The sequence below is a fragment of the Sinocyclocheilus rhinocerous genome, unplaced genomic scaffold (assembly GCF_001515625.1).
Source record: "Sinocyclocheilus rhinocerous isolate Xijiao unplaced genomic scaffold, SAMN03320098_v1.1 scaffold603, whole genome shotgun sequence".
Lineage (NCBI taxonomy): Eukaryota > Metazoa > Chordata > Actinopteri > Cypriniformes > Cyprinidae > Sinocyclocheilus > Sinocyclocheilus rhinocerous.
Window position 1 is genome coordinate 4,015,708 of NW_015656630.1, and position 8,032 is coordinate 4,023,739.

Sequence of the window (8,032 nt, forward strand, 5' to 3'; positions counted from 1 at the left end):
CTAAGAGTGTAAAGTTTCCAACGTAGGCTCAGTGGAAAATTGTCCCTCTACCCACTTGCAAAACTCCAAAAATGTTTCTATACATGCAAATTCACTGAAGAGAATATCAATAACTTTTATTCCTTTTCACAAAAATTATGATTATAGGGCAGATCATTGGTTAATAAAGACTTATTTTCACTAGGTTCCTTGCACAATACCATAATAAAACCTTGTAACAATTACATACTTATATATATTTTGATGCTTGTCTCACAGAAGCAGCTTTATGTGAATGGCTGTTCTGGCATAGTAAACTCGCTTGGTAGCCCACCTGGTACACTGAGTGATGCACTTGCAATTCAGAGCACTTGGGTGTGAGTCCAGTGAAACTCAAATCATGATAAAAGAAGCAAGCTACTTTGGCACTAACCATGCCAGTTTTTATCTCACATTTGGTTTTGTTAACAAAATAGCTGGGGCGCTGCTAGACCCTTACCGTATAACAACCTGAGATTCCAAAAGGGTGCTGGATGAGGTGAAAATTTACCTACAATCCATTTTAGGAATGATTTTATGTGGCACAATATTTTCAAAAGTGATAGAACATTAACATTTTTGTTCATTTTTGAACATTTCATCACTTTAAAAGAGTCACAAAACTCTGTTTCCAGAGTGTAAAATCACTTTGCAAAAATGTCACCTCAGGGACATTTTTTTCCAATGAGCCTGGGTTGAAAGTTTCTTGAACCCACATTCAACTAATCTTTTTCTATTTTGTGCAATGTACTTTTCACTGTCGATTCTGTACATTTCCAGCTTTTATGCTACATAGCAAATTTGTCCAATCAACCTTCTGTGATGCTATCAGCAATGGTTTTCACGTGGAGGTCAAAGCATGATGCGAGTCACAGGGAGAGTAAAAGGGCCTTAATGCACAGCTAGATAAATCTGTTGTGCTTGTGTAAAGCCTTGAATTTGACATGAGATGATAAAATCTTGATATGAGTGACAAGATATATGACCTTTCATTTTAACAATACAGCTATGAATTCATTAAACAAATAAATAGGCCAAAAAATAAATGTAATAAAATAAAATAATAAAAGTAAATAATTAAAACAAGATGGCGAGTTTAGTAATTTCAGAGTTTCAGTGATTGCTACATCAGAAATTTGATGGCTTGCTTCGGATACTATGTAAATCTGCATGAATGTGTATTGCTTTAACAACCCTTTAAAATTGTCATGACATTTTTCATTTGGAAATTAAATTAGTAGATATTAGGCCTGTTTCACACTGCCTTATTGTCCTTTGTTTTAGAACTACACTTTTACAATGTACAAATATGTTGTTGTCTGTGTTTTAGTGTGTTTGCTGTAATGTATTCTGAACTGTGAAAGACACTGATTGACAATGGGTTTCAAGAACTTTGTATAAAGTACATACATATATTGTGACAAGATGTGCTAAATATTCAGTTTAGAATTTAAACCTCCTAGTCAATATAGTCAACATATTATCAGTGAGCTTGTGTCAGTATTCTGCTTGTACATGCTGTGCACTCAGTGTTTGTTTTGGAAGATGGTGTACAAATCTAGCTGTCTCAGTACTCATGTTTTCTTAATAAACATTACCCTAATAAATATTCAATTGCACATGTATTCCATTAGCATACTCTTAGAAGCCCAAGTGGCTTGTTTACCATATGTCATAGGTCTTGAATATAATTAGAACTAATTTGTTTACTTCACCTCTCAAGTCAGCATTTTAAATCTGACTAAAGGTGAAAACAGCTGAAATGCAAAATAAATAGCCTACTGATTTTATATAAAGTAATTAAAAATAATTTTATATAAGAAATAAGTAGCAATACATACAGTATAAAATAAAATAAAAATACATAAACATATAAATGAATATACACATCAAGTTTAAATTTAATTAAACATTAAATTGCAATAAATTCTTTAAACTTGAATGATTAACAGATTATTTACATGCTACTTCTTGTTTTTCAGTGTTGGGCTACGTAATGTGGCTGGTATTTAGTGGACTCACAAGACAAACAAGATTTCTTACGACAATGGCTTGTGTTTTGTACTATTACAGCATTACTCCTGTGCTAACCTACTAGAAACACTGCTAAGCAACACACTAGCATTGAAACGGCATGTTCTGCACGGGCGGAAAAAGTGTGCTGTGCTGTTAGCTTTTCAGCAAAAGAAATCCTACTTTACCTTGATAGTCAATGTGAGTTTGCAGTCTGTATGTTACGCAACAAGTGTGTGTACAATATAATGACAAGAAATGTCTTTCTGTTGAGTTATCAAGACCATACGACGTGCGCAGTGAAGTCCAGTTTATGAAACAGATGACTCATATGAGCCATATATTTTCAGCGAATCAAACCATACACTGTGACAAATGCAGCCTTATTCCCGAAACAATCCGAGATTCGTATGGACCAGACCCCACCGTTCGGCACGCATGTGATTTGCAGATTAATTTGCCAGTTTATACGTTCCAAGAAATTTTAAACCACTGAGGTTGAGTCCTCTTTCACGTCTCCGCATGTAAGATACATACACATAAAATTGTCAGAAACCCTTCAAAGCATTGTCATTCTCTGTGCTTTAAGTAGTTTTTTCTTGTTTCTTGCTTATCCGAAAAATCATCCGATCTGTGTCTCAAAAACCACAATATGATGCGTTGAACCACTATATAACTTATGGAAACTGGGCATCCGATGACCCCATTAAGAATTCCACAAACAAAACGATCCGGTTCTTTTTAATGAATCATTGCCCGATTTCTGAAACAAGTGACTCTTAAGATCCATTTTTTAAAGTGAATCAGCTCGATTCCAGATCTACAATTTTCTCTAATCAATCAACCTGAAACACTGCTCTGTACAGCATTATCATATGAAATTCCTTGAAAATATGAAATGCTTTTATTATAGCCTAATGGAAATTGGCCCTCCCGAATGAATTGGAATCGAATAAAAGTGAATTGTTTCAAGAGCTTATGAATCCAACTGATTCTGACCCCTATTAGATAGCTCTGCCTCCTATTTTTTCTGAAGAAAATTGGACATGCTAAATGATAAATGCTAATAAGTGTAGTGAAATATGTTTCCCCAGTGGCTCTCATGAACCAAACCACACAAACATCTAGTAGAGTTGTGATGAAGTGGCGAGATGCATCATTTATAGAGCTAAGAAAATAGTGCAAGCGTGCTGCTGAGAATCATCACATAACTTTTTGGAGTGCTGCTCAAGGCCTTCTGCACACTTCCACTTGTGTACTGAAATGTAATTTTTGAATGAAAGCCTCTCACTTCAGGGTTTGCCATCTGCCCTGGTTTCTCCATCCCACAACACTGCTCCATTGAAGTGACAGCTTCTACCATCTGCATTTCCCCCATAGCCCCCTTCTGGGGGATAAAGACACCTTGAACTTCACTGAACCTTAATCTAGCATAGGAAGACAAGATTCATGGGGTTTTGGTGCATTAATGCTTTGCGACATTCAAAAGCTAGCAAGCCGACCAGCTGAAGTTATCAGATAGGATATAAGGTTGTTTTTGCACCATCATCAAGTTCTGCATCACAGGAAATAATAAATGAGATGATATTAGATGATGATGATATTTCAAAGTCTTTCAACACATAAGTGAAACGTGAGCCGAATTAATTTAAGTGTAAAACACAACACAAAGCCATGCTTATATATTAGTCACACCTAATAATGAACAGACAACAATATATATAAATGTTTATTGTAATGTGTATTCTAAAAATTTTAATTAGAATTATTCTAAAATTATTTAAATTAAAATAAATTTACATTTTTGAGTATACTTCACTACTGGGCTAATTTATTTGAATTTAATTTTAATAATTTAATTTAATTTTAAATTAAATTTACATTTTTGTGTCTATAATTGATAACTGTAGGCTAATTTAATGTAATTTAAAATTCACAGCATGTATATATATGTTTATGACACATTATATTAATTATTTATATGTGTATTTTATTTTAATTTAAATTAATTGATGTTTTCATTCATTTTTGTGTCTACTGGGCTACTGTAGGCTAATTTAATTTAATTTAATTTAATTTAGAATTCATAGTATGTATTATGTTTATGCCACATTATTTTAATTTATTTTATTTGAATTATTTCATTTGAATTTAAGTTAAATTTACTTGTGTGTCTATTTGTCTATTGTAGGCTAATTTAACTTAATTTCATTTCATTTAGAATTCACAGTATGAATTATGTTTATGCCATATTATTTTAATTTATTTTATTTGAATTATTTCATTCGAATTTAAGTTCAATTTACTTTTGTGTCTATTAGGCTAATTTAATTTAATTTAATTTAATTTAATTTAAAATCCCCCCAGTAGTAAGTGGCACGTTTATGACATTATATTAAATTAATATATGTTAATTTATTAAATGTGTGTTTTAATTGATTTTAATATGCCACATTATAATGAGTGATGTGGTCGCAATCAAATAAACACATTACGTGAATTACACATTTAATTCAAGCCATGCACTAATTGAAATGAGATCAAAGTGAAAGGGCCAAAACTTCAAAGTAGTACAGTTGGAATTAATGCCGCTTTATGGAAAATATCAGGCTTAACTTATCACATCTTTGCATTGCCAAAGATGACGTGCGTCAGAACCCATACAGGCAAAGTTTCATTTATTGTCATTCATTTCTAAAACCCACGCTCATTAACGTGCTGCAAAGACATGAAATGCTCCCTGCGTTTCTAAGCCATGTGTGCCATGTTCAAGATAAGCACAATGTAGGACTGGGTAAAACGGACTCACTGAACCAGGCTGGCTCGGATCCGGTTGTACAGAAGGTGCTGGTTTTTCAGAGCACTTAGCTTCCCTGCGGCGACCCTTTGTCTTGATCTGACTCATAGGAGGTCATGTGACCTGTCTCCATTTATTCTATTGTGGGAGTAAAACAGCCAGAAGCCCATTTAGACCTCCAGAAAGTGAAAGGCATGGCAGCAAAGTCTAATGACCTGATGGGCCACCTGAGGTTTGCCTCTCTAATCACACAATGAGATCCGCAGCAGCGCTCCTGCAAATCCAGTTCAGCTCCACATTATAGACAGCTCGTTTCCTGAGGTGAGTGCAGGAGGCAGCAGAGTCGGTACCGATATAGTAAGTAAAAGTTAACTTCTAAAAATTCCAAAATTTGGACATTTAACATCCTGTTGATCCACTTGTGTCTTCTTACCTTTCTTTGACTTTAATGCGTAATTTATTTTATTTTATGTTTTGCTCTATTATGGTACTTCAGGATTTTTTTATTTTATTTATCCCTATATACGTAAAAAAAAAAAAAAAAACTATTTCTAGTTCTATTTCTAAGTATTTAATGTGAAAGCTAGTCTCAGAATAGACACTTCTCACAGTTATATGGGCCTGTTATAGTATTGAACACTGCTGACACCTTGTGTTCAGTGAAAAACAGACCAGTAATAAATCACAAAGGAAAACACTTTTCTAAAGTTGCAGTGCCTGGTATTCTCTAAATAAGAAAATAATTAGGTTTTGTAAAAAAAATAAATAAGATAAATGGAGTAAATAGTAATGTTAGTAATAGTAAAGTTTGTAATGTCCTTATTTGTTACTTAAAATCGGTGAATACTTGGCACCAGGGGCGCCGCTAGCAATTTTGGGCCCTATTAAAGAATATGAGGTTGGGCCCCCTACCGCACTAAACATACACTATAATGCCCAAAGTATTGGGAAAACTCAATAAAAAAAAAACAAACAAAAAAAAAAACTCATCGCCAAACACCAATGACTTGTACATATGCGGTCAATCATTTTAGACACTTCTAAAACTGTGGCAACAAAGATGGAAATACAATTTTTAAATACATGAATTATGTTTCCATCTTTGATGCCACAGTTTTGGGAGTTTTCTGTTCTAAAGAAGGGGGTGTCCCAATACATTTGTCCATATGTATGTACAAGTCACAGGTGTTTGGTGATGAGTTTTTGGCTCAAGGTCTGCATTTAAAGTCACACCAGAGGTGTTCAGCTGGGATTAGGACTTGGCTTTCTGCAGACCAGTCAAGTTCTTCCACACTGACTCAATCATTATTATTATTTTTTAACCTTGCCTTATACACAGAGGCATTGTTGTGTTAGAATAGAAAATGGTCCTGTTCAAACTATTGGCATAAAATTAGAAGCACACAATTCCCTAGAATTTTTTTTTTTACTAAAAATTAGAAATGACTAAAGTAGTCAGACCTGTTCATTAGAAGGGGGTGTTCCAATACTTTTGCAATATAGTGTACAAGCCAGCCTAGCTATTCAAAATCTTTGTCTGCAATTTAATCATATTGACCTTTTACTTTTGCTATTGCTTTTGACCATTAGGTATCAGTAACATAATTCATTCAGAACCTGTTTTATAGACATAGACTTTCTGTACCACACTATTCTGCTGATATGGAATGAGTTTGACTACTTGATCAGTTATATTAATAGAAATGCTTCACTGGGGCAAACAAAAAAATCCTAAAATAATAAATAGGATACCCCATAGCAGCATTTCCAGCAGTATCCAACACTTCTAAATCATGATCTTGATTCAGCTAAATGTGACTATTAGCTTAACAGCTGCGTAGTGTGGCAAACGGTGGCAAAATAATTAAATAATATTTCGCGTGCAGTGTATCTGGTTGCCATGACAACCTCACGTGCTTCCTGCTGCTGCTCTATGTAATCAGAGTATGAATTTGTATATTTTCTATAGCAAAACTAAAATGTGTTTAAAAGTGCGACTGACCAAATCGTTCGGTTCGGTTTGTCCCCCCTTGAACTCGAAGACATCTCTAATTTGTAGTGTTGGGTCGTTCTTGAACGATTCGTTCATTTTGAACAAATCTTTAATGTGACTCGGGAAGAACGAGTCGTCTCGGGGAGTGATACCAGGCAAGATGGGTCCTCTTCTTCACTAGGTTTAATTTCACCATTTCCTATCGTCCTGGCCCCAAGAATGTGAAAGCAGATGCCCTCTCTCGCCTACATGCTCCTGAAGAGGTCAGTGAGGAACCAGAATCCATTATCCCCAAGGAAATTTTCGTAAGCCCCATCCAATGGAAGGATAACCCTGTTACCTCCACCAATGTCTCCACGCCCACTCCGTCGGGTTGCCCACCAGGAATGCAGTATGTCACCAGAGCACAACGCACTTCCCTGATCACTCCGTTCACACCTCTCTGGGCACTGGCCACCCAGGGGCCAACAGCACCATCTCGCTGCTGAAGGATCGCTTCCTGGGACGCAGCTCACCATCAGCTTCAGCGGGCAGTGCGCAGGGGCAAGACGACCGCAGACCTTCGAAGGGCTGAGACTCCATCTTACCAACCAGGCCAGAAGGTGTGGTTGTCAACCTGGGACATCAGGATGCGCCTGCCCTGCAAGAAGCTCAGTCCCACATATGTTGGCCCCTTCACCATCCTCAGACAGATAAACCCGGTCACATATCAACTCCACCTCCCTCCACAGTATAAGATTCACCCCTCCTTCCATGTGTCACTGCTCAAGCCTCACCATCCACCTGTTTCTCTTTCCACAGAGCCTGGCCAGGCGGAAGAACCCCCTCTACCGTTAATCCAGGAGGAAGGCACCATCTACACCACCTGTTTCTCTGTCCACAGAGCCTGGCCCGGCAGAAGAACCCCCTTTACCGTTAATCCAGGAGGAAGGCACCATCTACAAGGTCGACGAGATCTTGGACTCCCGGCTCCGTGGTGGTCTCCTAGAATATCTTGTGGACTGGGAAGGTTATGGGCCAGAGGAGCGTTCATGGGTTCCCAGAGCTGACATCCTCGACCCCATACAGCTGGAAGCCTTTCACTCCACTCATTCAGATCGCCCTGGGCCCCGAGGAAGAGGTAGACCACCACGACGTCGGGGTTTTCGGCCCTCAGGAGCAGGCCGTGGAGGGGGGGGGGACTGTCACAGATCGGCCCAGCTCAACCACCT